Source organism: Schistocerca americana, chromosome 2 (genome assembly GCF_021461395.2).
Source record: "Schistocerca americana isolate TAMUIC-IGC-003095 chromosome 2, iqSchAmer2.1, whole genome shotgun sequence".
Classification (NCBI taxonomy): Eukaryota; Metazoa; Arthropoda; class Insecta; order Orthoptera; family Acrididae; genus Schistocerca; species Schistocerca americana.
The window spans coordinates 1,016,137,659-1,016,156,873 of record NC_060120.1 but is presented as its reverse complement, the minus strand read 5'-3'; positions in this window follow the sequence as shown (position 1 = coordinate 1,016,156,873).

The window sequence follows — 19,215 nt, the reverse complement described above, 5'->3', positions numbered from 1 at the left end:
TTATATAATTACTTTTTATTTTATTACTTTTGTATGCGATCCTACCATCCTCTCTTTATGCACAATGTAGATTGGTCCACTTTAATTTCAATAAAATGTAAAAATGATTAGGCTTGTGGATGTACTTTGAAGGCACATTTTTAAACCTTTTTTTAAACATTTGTTTGCAGTTTATGATCATGTTTGGCACCTTTGCCACAGTTGTGCTATGAAATGGTAATGCTATGTAGGCTACATTGTTGCAGTGTTGTTGCTCTATAATGATGTATTGACATTTTCATGCCTTACAGCATTAAGTTAGACCTTGGTATTATTTTGAATTTTATTTGTGTAGATAGGCACACATACAAAACGTGTATATGCTGCATATGTTATGTAATCATTTTGTACACTGCTTGTTTTAAAGACTGTGAATTGCTGTTGAAGGAATCTTTCCCAAAATAAGAGAATCATGGCCCAGACAGGGGACCAACTCTCCTTGGTTTCCCACTAGCTTCCAACCTGAACATATCATTCATTAACAAACATTAGTTGGGACCATACAAATATGTGCTCACTTTATTTACTACTGTTTTGGATGGAAATTTTACTTGGCAAACATTGGTATGTACTGGTTGTGATGTGCTATCCATTTATGCTTTGCACTCATATCTGGCATAAACTGGTGTTTGGATATTCTGTAATTTTGACTTATGCATATAGATTGATTTGAGAATGAGCATAGCCTGAAACCGGTCACCAACTAAAGAAACAGCCAGTTTAGTTGGAACTCTGACTGTCTCTTTTTGTGCCACAATTTAAAATGAGTTGCTGTTCCACATTACCTAGCACACTGGAGTTATGCAGAAGTGTTTGATTACATCAGTCACTAAATATTTTTATGTAAAGCTAAGTACCTAGTTATAAGTGGCAAAGCAGGGAAGCGGCTCGATTCATACCACCAGAAAGCCCTATAGGACAGTGGAGAAGATGTCTCAGTGTCATCATAATGGGGCACCATCACATGTGGTGTGACTTAGTGTTCAGTTCTGGGTCCTTTTCTTTTTAGTCATTTCATTGACAATCTACCTCTTTGTATAGTATATTTTATATTCACCATCTTTGCTGATGACACTATGGTACTTACTGATAATTCATTAGACACACTGGAGGTATTAGTTGATAAAATTTTTGCAGATATTGTGAACTGGTTAATATAAATGGTCTCCAGTAAAATGAGCTTTATCCAGTTTCACACAGTCTCTGAAGATGGGAAAAGAAAACAGGAGAAAAACTGGGTGTCAAGCAGGTATTTAGAGTGGATGCTTCAAATGTTGATAGTAAGCTAAACTGTTTAAACCACATCCTGGATCTGTGCAAAAGGTTGTGTTCTGCGAATTATGCTTTACACATTGTTTGCTATCAGAGAAATACAAAAATTATTAAATCAGCTTATTACAATTATTTTCATGCCATTATGGCATTTGGAATCATCTTTTGGGGAAGACAATAATTGGCCAGAAAAGTGCTATTTGCACAGAAACAAGTCATAAGAATCCTGAGTGGAGTCCACCGTAGAACCATATGCAGAAATCTTGTAAAGGAACTTTAAATCCTCACATCTAGTGCACAATATATGTCCTCCGTGATGTGTTTCACGAGGAAAGGCTCCTTTTAAAACCCAAACAGGTTACTAAAAGGAAGAAGACCTCACTATGACCATAAGAACCTGAGTACGGTACAGACAGGGCTGCATTTCACATTGTGTAAGATATTTAATGCCCTCCCTTCACAAATTAAGTGTCTACTGGATGATGAGCTAATGTTTATAGAAAACTTAAGGCAGTTCCCTTTATAAGGGTAATTCTGCACTACAGAATTTCTGAGCCATAGTATGCTTAGCCGAGGTTGCTAACAGATGCCTGTGCAGTGATGCTAGACTTGGAGGTATGCCTATTTGAATTCTAGTGGTGGAAAATCTTCAGTGCCTTTATTTGTCCAGAAAGGAAGGAGAGGTGGAGCCGTTAAGTTCCTGATCTGTCCTTGCACCATTGTCCTGGATTAAATTCCAAACCTCTCCACAGTGTCTAATGAAATGAAGTCATGTGACACTCTTGGTGGTGATATGTCCTTCAGATGGGTACATTAAGCTCAGAAGTCCCCTTTGTGCTATTCAAGCAGTGTAGACTCTGTGCTGGCACAGGGTTTCACCCTCTCCCTTCCCTTCATTCATAACACAAACCCAACACTGCTCTTTCATATTAGTCATCCAGACAAAATGACACACACTAAGACACTTCATAACAGGTTGGACGTAGGCAACAGCGAACCACCTCCAGTAGGACCCTGCCTAGAACAGCGACAAGGGATTACTGCATCTGCTCCCCTAAGCTCCTTTCCCGAGTACAGGACTACCTTAACCGTTTTTATTTATTTTTAGCTGTAACACTCAGATACAATCCCATATCCTTACTTGTGTGCACCTTTATTTATTGTCTTAATCATATTTAAATACTCTGTTTTTATATAATAGTACTATTTACACAGTACTGTAGAATGTAATCACAACAAACTTGTGAAACTGACTTGTTCCATATCCTATGATAGATTCGCAACGTATATCACTGGCACAGAATAAATAAATAAGAACAGAATCTTGAGGGACTCTATTCCGTATTATGCCGCCCCCCCCCCCCCCACCCCAGAGGAACCAAATCATAGAATATGCTATCTGAGACATCTACAACTATTTTCTGTCTTCAGTGTATCATTTGAGACAGTTACTTACAGGTCATGTAATTCCCCAATAACAGAGCTTCAAGGAGAGTATTTTGTGAGCCATACAATTAAATATCTTTGATAGATTAGCTTACATCTGAAGAGCAAACCATATTTTCCACAATTTTTTCTTATTTTTGGAAAGGTGCTTTTCAACTTTAAGTCAGTCAGTTTATAATGTGTACTAGGGCCCTGAACAAGGTGGGCTTTATAGTATATTGGTCTACAATTTTGACAATCTGAATTTTTTGTGCTCATTTTTAACTATTCACAGAAAAATTTATGGCAACTGTAAGATATAATAAAGATCCCAATTCTCTGGTGTAATCAGTCTAAAGACTAACGAAATTCTGTAAGGATCCTGTGCTGTATTTGTCTCTGACAGTTTTAGTTGCTTAGACCATAGTAATGCGAAGAATCCTTTTGGTTTCGATGCCTTTCGCGTTTTTGGGTTCTCCATAGATGACTTTATCAATATCATCTCTGATGCTATTCCTTATGCTTAATTCGATTCCTTGTCGACAACATTTTAGTCCCTTTTTTCTCCTGGGTTAGGCCATGCAAACGACTTAGAAGCTCATATCACACTCAAACCCACTGCTTGCCCTAAGTTTTTTCAGGCTGGGCCCATTCCTGTGGCCCTTCGTGATCAGGTCAAATGGGAGCTGGATCGTCTCACTGCTTCAGGGGTCTTGCTTCCTGTCACTTCCAGTGAGTGGTCCTCTCCTGTCGTCGTCGTTGCTAAGCCAAATTGTGATATTCGTCTCTGTGGCGATTTCAAGGCCACTGTAAATGCTCAATGCCTTATCAACACTTACCCTATGCCTCGACCTGAAGAATTGTTCACTAAACTTGCTGGAGGCCAGTATTTTTCTAAACTTGACCTGTCAGAAGCTTATCAACAACTTCCTCTCGACGCTGATTCCCAGCAATTTCTGGTCCTTAACACGCCTTTCGGTCTCTATCAATACCAACGATTGCCATTTGGGGTTGCCAGTGCCCCTGCTCTCTTTCAGCAATTCTTGGAACAATTATTGCTCACTGTCCCTGGGTGTATAAATTACACAGACGACATTGTTGTCACTGGCTCCACCACTGAAGAACATCTTCTGAATCTCCGCACACTTTTTCATGTCTTACAGACTGCCGGTCTTAAGTGTAAACTTCAGGAATCAAAATTTTTTCAGGCATCTATCACATACTTGGGGTTTCAACTCTCTCAGGATGGTATTCGTCTGCTTCAGCAAACTGTCGCTGCGATCGATGCCCTTCCTCGCCCTACATCTGTTAAGGAACTGCAGGCCTTCTTGGGGAAAATAGCATACTATCACAGGTTTTTAGCGTCTGCTGCTTTGATGGCTCAAACCGTTGCATAAAAACGTGCCTGTTCACTGGTCCGCGTCATGCAATGCGGCTTTCCAGAAATTGAAGACTATGCTGAAACAGGCCCCGTGCCTGGCTACTTATCGACCTGGCCAACATCTTGTTCTTGCCACGGATGCCTCTCAATACGGGGTTGGTGCAGTCCTTGCGCACCGTTTTTCTGATGGTTCTGAACAACCCATTGCTTATGCCTCCAAAACGCTCACGGATGACCAACAAAAGTATTCTAAAATTGAAAAAGAAGCTTTGGCCATCATTTATGCTCTTCATAAGTTTGGTGTTTTTCTCTATGGATCCAAATTTCATCTTGTTACGGGTCACAAACCACTTGTTTTCTTGTTTCATCCATCAATGTCACTTCCCGACAAGGCTACACACCGCCTCCAGCGTTGGGCTCTTTACTTGTCTCATTTCAATTATGAGATTCATTTCCGGCCAACGGCTCAGCATGCGAATGCTGATGCACTGTCACGCCTTCCCATGGGTCCTGAACTGGCATTCGATAGGGACAAACTTTCGTGTTTCCACCTGGATGTTGCCGAGCAGCGGGTTGTGGATGGGTTCCCCATTACCGGGGACCGGCTGGCGGCTGCTACGGGTTCTGACCCTACCCTCTCCCGGGTTTTACGCAATATTCAGAAGGGTTGGCCAGATCGTCCATCCGCTAAGACTTCTGATCTGTTGCGGAACTACTACGCTTTGTGTTACCGCCTCACGGCTAGGGGTGGTGTTACCCTCCCTTCCACCGAAAATGCTTCTCCGCGTGTTGTGGTACCTGCGTCTTTACGTGCTTCGGTCTTGCGCCTCCTTCACCAAGGGCACTGGGGTGTCGCTCGCACAAAATCTCTGGCACGCCGTCATGTGTACTGGCCCGGCATCGACTCTGAAATCGCACACATGGTCGCTGCCTGCAGCCCTTGTGCGCCACAAGCCGCTGCGCCGAAGTCATCTTTGTCACCGTGGCCTTTGCCTGAGAAGCCCTCGGAGCGTATTCATGCTGACTACGCAGGACCTTTTTTAGGTACTTATTGGCTTCTCGTTATTGACACCTACTCTAACTTTCCTTGTTACTGATAATGGTCCGCAATTTGCCTCTTCCGATTTTGCGGATTTTTGTGCCCGTCACGGCGTCATGCATGTCACGGCCCCTCTGTTCCATCCACAGTCAAACAGTGAGGCTGAACGACTGGTCCGCACATTTAAGGCTCAGATGAGGAAACTCCTGACTTCTTCTGCTGCTGATGATGCGCTTCTCCAATTTCTGGCTTCTTACCATTTCATCCCCACGGGTGACCACAGCCCGGCTGAGCTCTTACATGGCCGACAGCCTCGCATGCTACTTTATCTTCTGCGGCCTTCCACCTCACGGCCGCAGGTGCCTTCGCTTGGCCGGTTCACCGCCGACGACCTTGTATGGGTACAGGGATATGGCAGGTGGCCAAAATGGAGTCCTGGCCGCATCTTACGACACCGTGGCCGATGCCTGTATGAAATCCAGACGGACACGGGTGTTGCAGTGCGTCATTCGGACCAGCTTCGGTCTCGTGTGCCGGCAACGCCTGTTCCGGATGCCGCTACACCACCTTCGGCTCTACCTGACGCTCGGGATCCTGGAATCTCTCATTACTCACAACGCAGTCCTCTCACCATCATATCGGTGACAGCACAAGAACTGATGCCAACAGGAACGTGCCCATGCAGGAACCAGATGACCACCATCTGTCGGAGCAACTCTACTCACCTCCTTCTCCTATGGACGTAGACACATCGCCTATGTCTCCTGTTATAACAACCGGACTTGCCACAATGGGCAGATTGGTGCACGGGGCCCCAGCAGATTCGACCCCCACGTCTCCTGTCATCTCGGCCCGTTATTATCGGGGACACTTCCGTCCGTATGGGAAGCCGCCTCCTCCAGACTTTATGGCCAGTCAAACAACACCTATGGACGTTAGCAATTTACAGGCCACCTCCATCAAGACCTGTGCAAAAACTTCAAAGGGGGGAAAAGTGTTGTGACTCGCCAATCTTTCAAAGCGCCGCCGCGCATTTACGCGCGTCCTTTACATGCTGCGCTGTCTGCCAGTCATGCACCAGCAGCGCCACCTAAGCGGCCAGCCAGCCAGCGGCTGCTAGACTCGGACTCAATTATGATTTGACTCTTAAAGTGACACACGTCTTACACTGTTTACTTGATCTGTGACTTTCATGTATTGCGTCGTCCTTGAAATATATTTGTTCAGCTTGAAGTTATAACAGCTACATTCAATTTGCATCATTCTGAGTTCATTGTGTAGTGTGTAGTGTGTAGTGTGTGTGTGTGTGTGTGTGTGTGTGTGTGTGTGTGTGTGTGTGACAGGCAAAGAAGGAGAGATCACTTTAGTTTGTCCATAAATCCATCTTCCAGTCGATTTGGGATGACACTTTCAGCTGTGTTTATAGGTGTCTTATTTTTATGGAATCAATTTCAGTGTTGCATTATACCATTTTACGACCCCCTTGCAACGCCGGGTGATCATATATATACTAGGTAATCATCATCACAAGTTGCTGTTAACTTTGAGTACTTTAAGTCAAGCTGAAAGAATAAACACAATACTGTGGAAGTAGAATATACTTAACAAGTTTAATTATGATCATAGTTCCATTACCTGCAAGTCTGTTCTTAGAATGGTTTCATATAAATAATATTAGTTTTCATACAAAAATTCTTACTTTTTAAAGGTATAAACAGAGATACAACAAATGCTTGTCAAATTATACTGCAACTTTCCAGTTTAGGTGGGTATTTACATTGCTTCATATATCAGTGGTTCTGTGCTTCTACAGGTTAAGACTGTACTGTGTGCTATTAATTTCATTTGATTAGTCTGTTCAGTATGCTGGGCAGTCAGTGTGTTTTTAATATACTATGGTGTACAAAAGGAGAATACGGAAAGTGGGTAAAGCCTCATTCTTGCAATATAAAAGCAATGTGTGTTTTTTTAAACAAAGAGTTTAACAACAAAGACATGGGTGAAAGTGCACTGCAGGTTCACATGCTGTGTAAAACAGGCCTTTTTTTAATGTTAAATGCAAATGTATACTAACCTTGCCATTTACAGTTTGTGCCACTTTTTTTATTGCAAGAAAAAACACCAGTTAATAAAGCAGGAAAGAGAGAGAATAAAGCAGTTCTTCATGACTTCAAAACCCAGCATATCAACTGTTTCTGAAAATTCTACATTGTAGAATACAAGAGTGGCACAGACAGATGAGTGCAAAACAACATAAACTATCACAAATGCTGATAATATGCTTTCTCCTTACATTCATGAAGATAATAATCTTAAGGCTAAAATTCTGTGGTCTATGAAGTGCAAAAATTCGAATTACTCATATAATAGCTGTAGTAGTATTAACAAACTTTTGCTACTATGTTTCATGATAGCCAAATTGTGAAAAACTTTTTCTGTGGTGAGAAAAAGTGTGCATATTTATGCTGTTTTGGGATACCTCTCCATTTTCAGCAGATTTTACTTCAGTGTGTTAAGTGTTATAGAATTACGTGATTAAATTTCCCCCACACTTTGTCAACCATTTTGTAAAGTTTTAAATAAATTGTGTGTTCAAACTGAGTGATATATATTCATACTATGATCTAAAAATCAATATCATTGCACTAGGAGATGTTTATGCTCGAAACTTCAGGTTCAATGAAGAAATGTTTTAATAAATTCATGTATTATTCAGTTTAAGCATCTTATGTGAAAAATAATTTGTCGAAGCCAATTATTTATGAAATTGCAGTTGTTTTACTTGTCTAAGATTTTTATGTAACCATTAGTTGGTTAACTTTATTTTTCCCTCACAGAATGCTGCACAGTAAGTGCAGACATTGAGAGTATAACATGACTATTTTCACATTTGAACCTACTTCTTATAGGAGAGAAAATGTCGGTGACTTGACTATGGTAGGAGGTGGTAAGCGACTGCATAGAATAAGTTTAGCATCTGGGTTATTCACCAATGAATGACCCACGTGGCACAGGACTGTTGACAGGGCTGACTTAAGAGATTGATTAGGATACTGCATAGAACGGGTGGATGATAGAATGCATGATGAAGATACGATTATGGGTGGTAAGATGTGCCTCATCTTGGAACACAACTAGAGGTAGACAAACTTCTGGCAACGGATGTGGTTGAGTTCTGGTCAGTGACTGGTTCACAGTGGCTATAGGTTTGATGATAACACATGAAGAGACAACATAATAAATCTATTTCTTAATTAGCTGGGCAGAATATTGTCAGCTCCCAAAGGCTTGGCTTTTTGTTTTTTTGCTTCTCGGCAAGTGATAGCTGCCACAATGAAAGTGATTTTGCTAGTTTGTATCTTTGATAAGAACAGAGGTTTTTATGCACTCTTCTGAGTGATGATGATCCTCTTCTTGGAAGATGGTTCATTTTTTGAAATTATGTATTTCAGCCTTACGGGTCTGACAGGAGACTGAAATATGTAACTAAAAATTTTTGTTTAAAAGTTGGTCACAGTATTCCCCTACAGCAGTGTGCCTAGCCTGCATAGTTCACTGAGATGAGAAGGACCAGGTAGAGTAGACATGGGAACAGATGTTGGTTGAGTCTCTGCAGAAAAGGGAAGAGACTGTCCTTGCACTGTGTTCAAATAATGAAGACTGGACAAAGGGTTTTAGTTGAATAGGAAGGATACCTCTAAGAGCCCCATAAACAAGTTAACACAAAACAGTATGATGTTGATATCCATGGCACTTAGATGGATTTGTGAGTAAATTTGACTGTCAAAAGAATTAACAATAATAAGGGATCAGAATGTGGTTGCCAAATTTTTTTTATGGAGGATTAGGTAGGTCTAGTATTAAGAGAACTCTGGGAATGATAAGTGTTCTGTGGCAACAAGTCCATGGACAAGGGGATGTTGGTGTAGAGGAATATAGCATTCACAATGACAAGTAATAACTTTGTAAGGGGACATTTAAGTATGGAGACAACAGACAACTGGTTGGAGTTGCTGGACAATGGAGGAAGAGAATCTTTCTGTAGAAACATTTTAACAAACTAGCCGTAACAGGGGAAACCAGTAGAGATACCAGTGACAATGGTTTTGCGGAGGTTAGATTTAAAGGCAGGTGTATGAGGGTTTGCTGATGTAATAAAAAAGATGGGTTGAGTTGATAACTTTTCAGATGAACCTTCTGTTTTGAAGAGCTGTTGGTCTTCTAGAATGTGATAGTAGTTGTAAGACTTTAAAATAATGATTTCAGAAGATGGGAAGATGCCTTCAGCCAAATAGTCACTGTGATTCCTGACAACAGTGGTACAGCCCTTGTCCACATGAAGAACGATAAGGTCAGTGCTTTAACCATCAATTTAGTGTGCGTGCAGCTTCATAATTTACACATGAAGTTTGTGCTTGATTCGGCCAATAGAGGCCCCTGTCCTGCTAATACAACAGCAGTTGCATGAGTGGCTTTCTGGCTGCTCCCCCTATGAAACTAGTGTCTACATAGGCTAGAGTGCAAGGCTCTGCTGGCTGCTTGTGTATTGCTAATTGTACTGTACATTGTATGCCATGTGTGTGTACTGTTCGAGCAAGAAATCACAATGTTCTTGGGTTAGAAAAGTCAGGATTAGTTTTAAGGCCACGAATAGTTTCCATCTCATAGATGTGATGTTGGATTCATGGAATCAGTTTTATTGAGCACATGTGGACTGGCATCAGAAAGCAAAAAATCGTTGCTAACTGACCTTTGTGAACTGTGAGCAGTTATGCATAAGATACTTTAAACATGTCATGGAGTCCATACCATGATCTGTTGCAACAGCTTTCATAGTAAGAGGCGTGTGTCTAATTCAAATGCTCATGAGCATATATCTTTGACACTGAAACAAAATAAGTACATTATGTTACGTTTTCTTTTGGGAAAAAAACTAATGAATTTGAATAGTAGTTAAGGAATAAAGGGCAGAGGCAATTTCTGAACACACATTGAATCACATGGGGGAGGGGTGGGGGGGCTCAGTAAAACAATACAGTTTTGTGGTACAGTTATCCACAAAAAGATACACACAAACTGTGTGTGAGACAAACCAATGCACTACGGAAGAACACTTTCAAACAGGTAAAACTGAATTAGCTGGTTGCTCAAATGTTCAAATGTGTGTGAATTCCTAACGGACCAAACTGCTGTCATCGGTCCCTAGACTTACGTACTACTTAAACTAACTTATCCTAAGAACAACACACACACCCACACCCGAGGGAGGACTTGAACCTCCGGTGGGAGGTGCCGCGCAGTCCATGACATGGTGCCTCAAACTGCACGGCCACTCCACGTGGCTCACTGGTTTTATTTATTTATTGTTCCATGGGACCACATTTAGGAGAAGTCTCCATCTTCATGGAACGAGTCAATACATGAAATTATAACACGATTGTAGAAACAGATAAAATGAAATATAAGAAACATATTCAGGCGACAAGTCGTTAGTTTAAATAAAGAAAATCAAGAATGTAACACTGGAATTTGCTTAATTTTTTAGCTCTTCCAGGAGCTCCTCGACAGAATAGAAGGAGTGAGCCATGAGGAAACTCTTCAGTTTAGACTTAAAAGTGTTTGGGCTACTGCTAAGATTTTTGAGTTCTTGTGGTAGCTTATTGAAAATGGATGCAGCAGAATACTGCACTCCTTTCTGCACAAGAGTCAAGGAAGTGCATTCCACATGCAGATTTGATTTCTGCCTAGTATTAACTGAGTGAAAGCTGCTAACTCTTGGGAATAAGCTAATATTGCTAACAACAAACGACATTAAAGAAAATACATACTGTGAGGGCAATGTCAAAATTCCCAGACTATTGAATAGGGGTCGACAAGAGGTTTTCGAACTTACACCATACATAGCTCGAACAGCCCGTTTTTGAGCCAAAAATACCCTTTTTGAATCAGAAGAATTACCCCAAAAAATAATACCATATGACATAAGCGTATGAAAATATGCGAAGTATACTACTTTTCGTGTTGAAATGTCATTTATTTCAGATACTGTTCTAATGGTAAATAAAGCGGCATTTAGTTTCTGAACAAGATCCTGAACATGGGCTTTCCACAACAGCTTACTATCTATCCGTACGCCCAGGTCCTTGAACTGTTCCGTCTCGCTTATAACATGCCCATTCTGTCTGATTAAAATGTCAGTTCTTGTTGAATTGTGGGTTAGAAACTGTAAAAACTGAGTCTTACTGTGATTTAGCATCAAATTATTTTCCACAAGCCACGAACTTATATCATGAACTACATTATTTGATAATGTTTCAATATTAAACACAAGATCCTTCACTACCAAGGTGGTGTCATCAGCAAACAGAAATATTTTTGAATCACCTGTAATACTAGAAGGCATATCATTTACATAAATAAGAAACAGCAGTGGCCCCAGCACCGACCCTTGGGGAACGCCCCATTTAACAGTGCCCCATTGGGACTGAACATCATTACCACTCTCAATATTGCGGAGGATTACCTTTTGCTTTCTGTTCTTAAAGTAGGAGGCGAACCAATTGTAAGCTACTCCCCTTACTCCATAATGTTCCAACTTCTGCAGTAATATTTTGTGGTCAACACAGTCAAAAGCCTTCGTTAAATCAAAGAAAACACCTAACGTTCGCAACCTTTTATTTAATCCATCCAAAACCTCACAGAGAAAAGAGACTATAGCATCTTCAGTTGTTAAGCCATTTCTAAAACCAAACTGTACATTTGACAGCAAATTATGTGAATTTAAATGCTGCAGTAACCTTGTATATACAACCCTCTCGATAACTTTAGCAAACACCGATGGCATAGAAATAGGTCTATAATTGTCAACATTATCCCTGTCTCCCTTTTTATAAAGTGGCTTCACTACCGAGTACTTTAATCGGTCAGGAAACCGACCACTCCTAAAGGAAAAGTTACAGATATGGCTAAGTACTGAGCTAACATACGTGGAACAATACTTCAGTATTCTGCTAGATACCCCGTCATATCCATGAGAGTTCTTGGTCTTTAGTGATTTAATTATTAACTCAATCTCCCTCTTGTCAGTATCATGGAGGAGAATTTCAGGTAACAGTCTCGGAACACTTTTCTCTAAGAGCGCTATATGATTCCCTGTTGGGACTAGGTTTCTATTTAGTTCACCTGCTATATTCAGAAAGTGATTATTAAGTACTGTACATATATGCGACTTATCAGTAACACGGACATCCCCACTACGCACTGATTCTATATTCTCGACCTGTCTCTGCAGACCAGCCACTTCCTTTACGACTGACCATATGGTTTTAATTTTATCCTGAGACTTAGCTATTCTATCTGCATACCACATACTTTTTGCCTTCCTAATAACTTTTTTAAGCACCTTACAATACTGTTTGTAATGGGCTGCTGTATTTAGATTTTGACTGTTTCTAACGTTTTGATATAATTGCCACTTTGTTCTACAAGATATTCTTATCCCTTTAGTCAGCCACCCAGGCTGCCTGTTTGTGCTAGTACCCGGTTTTGAACGTTCTAACGGAAAGCAACTTTCAAAGAGCACGAGAAAAGTCTTGAGGAAAGCATTATATTTATCGTCTACTGTATCAGCACTATAAACATCTTGCCACTCTTGTTCCTTGATAAGGTTTACAAAAGTCTGTACTGCAACTGGATCAGCTTTCCTAAAAAGTTGGTAACTACACTCTTGGAAATGGAAAAAAGAACACATTGACACCGGTGTGTCAGACCCACCATACTTGCTCCGGACACTGCGAGAGGGCTGTACAAGCAATGATCACACGCACGGCATAGCGGACACACCATGAACCGCGGTGTTGGCCGTCGAATGGCGCTAGCTGCGCAGCATTTGTGCACCGCCGCCGTCACTGTCAGCCAGTTTGCCGTGGCATACGGAGCTCCATCGCAGTCTTTAACACTGGTAGCATGCCGCGACAGTGTGGACGTGAACCGTATGTGCAGTTGACGGACTTTGAGCGAGGGCGTATAGTGGGCATGCGGGAGGCCGGGTGGACGTACCGCCGAATTGCTCAACACGTGGGGCGTGAGGTCTCCACAGTACATCGATGTTGTCGCGAGTGGTCGGCGGAAGGTGCACGTGCCCGTCGACCTGGGACCGGATCGCAGCAACGCACGGATGCACGCCAAGACCGTAGGATCCTACGCAGTGCTGTAGGGGACCGCACCGCCACTTCCCAGCACATTAGGGACACTGTTGCTCCTGGGGTATCGGTGAGGACCATTCGCAACCGTCTCCATGAAGAAGGGCTACGGTCCCGCACACCGTTAGGCCGTCTTCCGCTCACGCCCCAACATCGTGCAGTCCGCCTCCAGTGGTGTCGCGACAGGCGTGAATGGAGGGACGAATGGAGACGTGTCGTCTTCAGCGATGAGAGTCGCTTCTGCCTTGGTGCCAATGATGGTCGTATGCGTGTTTGGCGCCGTGCAGGTGAGCGCCACAATCAGGACTGCATACGACCGAGGCACACAGGGCCAACACCTGGCATCATGGTGTGGGGAGCGATCTCCTACACTGGCCGTACACCACTGGTGATCGTCGAGGGGACACTGAATAGTGCACGGTACATCCAAACCTTCATCGAACCCATCGTTCTACCATTCCTAGACCGGCAAGGGAACTTGCTGTTCCAACAGGACAATGCACGTCCGCATGTATCCCGTGCCACCCAATGTGCTCTAGAAGGTGTAAGTCAACTACCCTGGCCAGCAAGATCTCCGGATCTGTAGCCCATTGAGCATGTTTGGGACTGGATGAAGCGTCGTCTCACGCGGTCTGCACGTCCAGCACGAACGCTGGTCCAACTGAGGCGCCAGGTGGAAATGGCATGGCAAGCCGTTCCACAGGACTACATCCAGCATCTCTACGATCGTCTCCATGGGAGAATAGCAGCCTGCATTGCTGCGAAAGGTGGATATACACTGTACTAGTGCCGACATTGAACATGCTCTGTTGCCTGTGTCTATGTGCCTGTGGGTCTGTCAGTGTGATCATGTGATGTATCTGACCCCAGGAATGTGTCAATAAAGTTTCCCCTTCCTGGGACAATGAATTCACGGTGTTCTTATTTCAATTTCCAGGAGTGTATATTTAACATGTGTTGCAGCACAAAAATCTTTTAGACTTAAAATTTGTGCATCATGATCTGAAAGGCCATTCACCTTTTTGCTAACAGAATGCCCTTCTAATAATGACGAATGAACAAAAATATTGTCTATGGTTGTTCTACTGTTCCCTTGCACTCTCGTTGGAAAGAATACGGTTTGCATAAGATTATATGAATTAAGGAGGTCTACCAGCATCCTTTTCCTTGCACAATCACTTATACAATTAATATTGAAGTCACCACATATAACTAACTTTTTGTATTTCCTATAAAGTGAACCAAGAACCTCCTCTAGCTTTAGCAAAAATGTTGTAAAATCGGTGTCTGGGGATCTATAAATAACAACAGTAAGAAGTTTAGCTCCACTAAATTTAACCACACCTGCACAACATTCAAACACCTTTTCAGTGCAGTACTTTGAAACATCAATTGACTCAAATGGGATACCGTTTTTCACATACATGGCTACTCCCCCACACCGCAAAGAGCTCCTAGAACAGCTGCCAGCCAACCTGTATCCTGGTAAAGGAAGCCTCTGAATTATCTCCTTATTTAAGAAGTGTTCAGATATACAAATAATTTCAGAGTCAACATCTATAAGCAGTTCACTAACTTTATCTCTAATACCTTGTATATTTTGATGAAATATACTAATTCCCTCATTAATCGGATACCCAAGCTTTGTAGAAAGTGGTTTCTTTGTTAGAGAGACTTCCCTTAAGCAGGAATACCTATCAGCTGACTTCAATCTAAAAAAGGTACAGCTCTAACACCCACAACTACCGGAATTTTTCCATGAGTGATCCCACCACCCCCACCTATGCTGTCACCTATAAGTTTTGCCAACCTCCCCTTCCCATACCTGTTGAGGTGCAGGCCATGTCTAGTGAAACCCGTCCTACTGATAGACTCCACCGACACCACTGAAATGTGACTCATGCCTTCTGTCATCAGCGCACCCCCAAGTCTCATGCTATTACGCCTGACGGCTGTATTAAGATGAGGCCGATCGTGACGCTGAAACAGTTCCACGAAATGCACATTCGTGTTGCCAGTCTGAGTGGCTATCTTTTCCAGGTCACCATCTATGTCATACTCCCCATCCCTATCAATACTATTACCAGCCCCACCCACAATCACTACCTGATCCTCTTTAGTAAAATCCCTACATAACCCCCCTATGTTAAAAGTCACCTGAGCCAATCCTGCATTAGGCTTCACAATGCTGGTGACCTGGTACTCACTCCCCAAAACTTCCTGCAACTGCTGGCCTACACCTCTACCATGAGAACTACCGAACAGCAGAACCTTCTTCTTTCTCTTAGACTTTGCAACTGTCCTAGCCACCGTAACTGCTGAGGTCTGCTGCATACTTCCTACATCTACAGCTAAGAATATGCTAGAAAGACAACTAGGTCTGCAACTTGGCAGAAAAACTGCACTGTGCACAGATCAAGGTAGACAGACTGGCTACAGAGCAAACTTTTGAGACATCTGGAGCACATGTTACTGATGTGAACCACTGCTGATCTTAAGAGCTCACTTTGTGTCACAAGGAATACTGTGGATTCTCAATATGCAGAAATTACAATGACTGCTGTATCCTGTGACCTGAAGCAATTGTCCACATTAGTCACACAACACATGGGAAAACCCCATAATGAAGCTGAATTTTGTGAGTGGCCATTTCTGATTATCTCAACAGGACAGTAAGAAGATAAATGTTGTTGCAGTCCCATACACTGATAACACAGGTTACTGAGTGTGAATGAACTTTATTACTAAGTAGGTAGAAAGGAAACAGTTATGAAAAGATTTGATGGTTTGCGCCAAATGTAGATCAAGGTGTGTTGTAAGGACACTTCTGTCTGTAGATGAACCATGGAAAATATTGTCACATGAATCATTACAGTCTTTTAGATACGCAATCAGGCAGCCTACACCAGTAATGCTTAACAAGCTATGCTCTCCTTCTACATGTTAGCAGGCACCTGTATGCTTGCTGAACAGTCCACATTAGAATGAACAAAATCACTTTCGATTATCTCATATGTTGTGTGACAATGTATTAGTTGGAGCTAAAATTTCATTTCCATGTGAGCTATTAAATCATTTACAACTTTTAATATACTTCACCACTAAAATCTTCCCACTGCTTTCAGTTTGGCCGTATTGACAACATCTTATTCAGCAAAGCCAGTGAAGGAAAGGAATGCAATTCTGCAAAGGACTTTCTCTGTTAGCTTCGTCAATCATCTCATAACTCATGAAAACAGTTTCTTGACTGGGATAGGATATAAGGTCTACATGCAATGACTTAAATACAAATGCCAATAACTGAAAAAAGTTTTATTAAATTACTGAAAGCAATATAAATTTAAAAGCTGCTGTAGTAAGAATACTTGTGTCAAACATTTTATTGATGCTTTTTGTAGTTTATAAAAAAGTAAGCCTCTATACATGACTTTCTGTATTTCATAAAAATCAGTTTCCTTGAAAAATTACGAAGTTCAGTATAAAATGACTTGTAAATAATAAGAAATCCCTGAGTTAATATATCAGTTTAGAATTATCAGACAAAAATTATCTACACACTGTGTTGAAAGTCTGCTTTTACACCAGATCTTAGTTGATATAGATACTTCATTTCTCAGTTTTCATTCACATTTTGATGACTAGAATTTTAATTTTCCAACAGATTTACTGTTCAGGAAGAAAATATGAAGAAGGATGTCACATGTTTCATTTTACATCCATCTCAACTTTATCTCATCTGCTGTATGAACATGTTGTTGAGTGGTGTATATGTACATTCCTTTAGAACTAATAAAAGTTTGCACATTATCTGCTCATATCACATTAAAAATAGTATTAACATCAAAATTAATATGTACATCATTATGAGAAATCTCTACAAGTGCAACAGGCAATGAAAGTCTTGTAAATATAGTAATTCAGTTCAACTGGAAACCATAATTAAACCCAACATTTCAATATACAAAGCAGGCACTAGAAAAGTAGTCAATTTGCAATCAATACATGTGTTCAGTATGCCACCATACAGGGGCTGGATACAGATTTGTTCTATGTGGCATCAATGCCTAAGTATACCAATGGATCAATTATTTAGTTGCAATGATGAATTAAAATAGAGGGGTTACCAATTATTACCACAGTGCATCATTACCACTATATGAGGAACAAATTTTGGCTTAGAGAACTCTTGTTATCTTACTTTATGATTCAATCTCCTTACACATATCAATTCTATTTAGGGGAACTGCACTTAAATTGATGACAATGAATGTAAAACCAATATGATAATGTGCCATGGAGGTACATATTTTTAACTGCAAATCACTATGCTTTGTGTAATCTTAATTAACAAGCTTGATATGTCACACTCCTTGTTATGATGTAAACGAAGGAAAGAGTAAAGCTGAGGCACTGAGAGGTATATCAACAAGACTGAATTTGCAGCTAACCAGGATAGGTCCTCAGCAGTGGGATTGACTTTTTTGAACCATATATACGATGATGTAAATTAAGATCCCAGGCATCAAACTCTGCGGTCATTCACATGGTGGGCCCTCATTTGCAAGTAATCACTGGGAGAGGGGGGGGCAGGGGGTGGGGGGGTGGGGGGGGGGGTGGGGGGCGGGGGTATTACATGATGCTTAGTACCGTTAAGAGAGCAGTATTTTGTTGACTGGTTGTGTGGTGTAATGGATAGGGTGCAGCTTTCATGTGCAGAAGGTTGTGGGTTCAAATCTCATCAGGCACTACAATTAAAAAGAAAAATCTTTATTGAACAGACTCTGATCATTATTTTCATTCAAATTATTGGTTTAAATATAATTTTTTATTTCTGTTCCATTGTCACATCATTTTAATCATCGTATGAACTTTTAAATTTGTTCTCATTTTTTCTTTACATCATTCGTTTTTCACTCAGAATTTTTGTGAAAATGAACTTAATTATATTTATATGTTGTAATATTTAAATATCTGAAACTGCCGATCTATTAGTTAAAAAACAAAAGATGAAACAACCTATTCACCAGGTACTGGTATGTAATGGTATGATGTACCGTAGCAGCACATCAAAAGTGTTTAAATTGCATTGATTCTGCATTATTTCTCTTCCCCATTTCCATATCCGCATATGTAATTAGTTTCTGTGTTATAATGTGTTAAATAGGGAAAGTTTAGTTACAACAACCCAGTATACTGACTGTGCAATGATGTCAAAAATGTATTTTCATTACAAGACATGCATTTTTCTTTATGGTAATCGAAATACGAACATTTAAAACATAGCCCAAACTCCTGTTGCGCTACGGACAAAATAATACAGATGAAGATTTAAATGAAAGAAGAGATTATAAGTAAAACGAAATTCAATGGACGAAGAAATAGAATGATGAAAAAGAAAGAAATTAAACTGAAATACATAAAATTAATTAAAATTACATGAACATAGATTTCAAGTGGTAAAAGAATGATAGGAAGAAAAATGAGAGCAAATAAAGAAGTTGATACAATGATTAAAATGGTGTGACACAGGAATAGAAATAAAATGACCAAAATCATTTCGATAAAAATAAAGATCAAACAATGAAAAATCCACGGTAAAATGTAATGATATTATGAGAAGGAAAGCTGCCACTCACCATATAGCGGAGATGCCAAATTGCAGATAGGCACAACAAAAAGATGCTCACAATTATATCTTTCGGCTGTTAAGGTCTTCGTCAACAATACAACGCATACTGTTCATGAAGGCCTTAACGGCTGAAAGCTATAATTGTGAGAATCTTTTTGTTGTGCCTATCTGCAATTCAGTATTTCTGCTATATGGTGAGTGGCAATTTCCCTTCTCATAAAATTGTTTG